We start from the raw sequence: 2,500 nt of genomic DNA, 5'->3' as shown, positions 1-2,500 counted from the left end.
ACTGCTCTGATCATGGACAGCATCATCCACTGCTCTGATCATGGACAGCATCATCCACTGCTCTGATCATGGACAGCATCATCCACTGCTCTGATCATGGACATCATCATCCACTGCTCTGATGATGGACAGCATCATCCACTGCTCTGATCATGGACAGCATCATCCACTGCTCTGATGATGACTCCAACTCAAACCTGGTGTCACCCCAAAACCTGGACTCATGGAGAACTTTGTTGAGGGCGGCAGAAATCAGAAAACATCTCCCAATTTTGGACCACACCTACCACCGGACTCCATACACCTACAGCTTCCACTGCCTTGTGGGCTAAATAAATGTAACTGTCCATGGGTTTGACCTTTCATCTGCCTCCGCCTCAGTGTCCTGCATTCGGGTCCACTCCCGTACAGAACGTAGGCTAACACACATTTTAAATGACAGCAGTCCATACTTTAAGAGGGGATAAGGTATTAAACTACCAACAACAAGGTCCAACAAGGTCTATCACATCAAATAATAATCTAGGGATGTATAGTAATTAATTTCTGTCTTTATCCAATCTGTGGTCCAAATGTTCTTTAAAGATATGCAAATTAACTCATATTTTAAGTAGATAATGCTTCATTTGCATATTTAAACAGAACATTTCTGAAAACGTGTAATACAAAAAATTATTGTCTCAATGTAAGTAATCAACTGGGGGAAGTTTCATGGTGATATCTATTAGGTAAAATGTTTTACCCATCAAAAAAGTCCCCTGCAATATTCTGCTCCCCTTCGCGTGAGTCGCACGTAGCTCGGGCTGTGCTTGTGATAGAGACATGAGCCAGATGTTCTTTATGCGCCTGGGTCTCCTGAACAAGTAGAGACCAACCCCGAGTCGATCAGAGCTTCCTACGTTGAGCTATGGTAACTCTCCCGCACCTACCGCACAATACCTCCGGAACACCGCAACAATTAGGCATTCACCGGTAGGGGGTAGGTGCGGGAAAGTTACCATAGCTCATCGTAGGAATCTCTGATGGACTCGGGGTTGGTCTCTACGTGTTTAGGAGACTCAGGCGCATAAAGAACATGAAAGGGCTCATGTCTCTATCACAACCACACCACAGCTAGGCGCGAATCATACGAAGGGGAGCAATATATGGCAGGGGACTTTTCTAGGCAAAACTCCGGTTTTGAAAAAAGCACTCCGTACCTTTACGAGGTGATAACTACTAATAAGCTGCCAAACCAAAAGGTCTATCATATCAAAACATAATCTAGGGATGTATAGGAATAAGAAAATCACATCTAGGATTTGCCCAGAATTTGGTAATGAAAAATGGTTTGGCCCAAGGACTATTAGGAGGGGGGGCTCCCCTGGTGCTAGGAAAAAAGACTAAAAACAAGAGGGCCAAGGGTCAAATTAAAAAAGGGAAAAGAATGTACACTATCTACTATACTATACTACTATACTATACAATAAAACACTGTGCTGTACTCTATGCTATGCTATAAATATCCTAACTTTTTTCTATATCTGAACCTTATGTACACAAGGGTTGTCATATTGCACATAGTATTGTTGCACATTCATTGTTGCACAATCAAAGTGTTGCAGTTAGCAGGTTTGAAATGTTCACAGTTGTATTTCAATATTGCACTTATGTTGACAATCTAGTAGCCGCCATCAAGTTGTCTAGATTTCCGGGGGGATCTTAGAGAACAACACTGGATGAAACAATCTCTCTGCTTGTCTCCCTCTACCTGCTACGGATGTTCTCTTTCCTTTGTTCATCTGTCTGTCTGTTCTCTTTCCTTTGTTCATCTGTCTGTCTGTCCTCTTTCCTTTGTTCATCTGTCTGTCTGTCCTCTTTCCTTCGTTCATCTGTCTGTCTGTTCTCTTTCCTTTGTTCATCTGTCTGTCTGTTCTCTTTCCTTCGTTCATCTGTCTGTCTGTTCTCTTTCCTTCGTTCTCTCCCTTCCTGTCTTCCTCCTGTCATCTCTCATATCCGTCTCTTCCTCTTCCTCCCACTGAATATACCATCCATCTTCCTCTTCCTCTCACTGAATATACCATCCATCTTCCTCTTCCTCTCACTGAATATACCATCCATCTTCCTCTTCCTCTCACTGAATATACCATCCATCTTCCTCTTCCTCTCACTGAATATACCATCCACCTTCCTCTTCCTCTCACTGAATATACCATCCACCTTCCTCTTCCTCTTCCTCCCACTGAATATACCATCCACCTTCCTCTTCCTCTCACTGAATATACCATCCACCTTCCTCTTCCTCTCACTGAATATACCATCCATCTTCCTCTTCCTCTCACTGAATATACCATCCACCTTCCTCTTCCTCTCACTGAATATACCATCCACCTTCCTCTTCCTCTTCCTCCCACTGAATATACCATCCATCTTCCTCTTCCTCTCACTGAATATACCATCCACCTTCCTCTTCCTCTCACTGAATATACCATCCACCTTCCTCTTCCTCTTCCTCCCACTG

The sequence above is a fragment of the Nansenia antarctica genome (assembly GCF_963989245.1).
Source record: "Nansenia antarctica genome assembly, chromosome: 6".
NCBI classification, from domain to species: Eukaryota; Metazoa; Chordata; class Actinopteri; order Argentiniformes; family Microstomatidae; genus Nansenia; species Nansenia antarctica.
Note: the sequence above shows the minus strand (reverse complement) of the source record.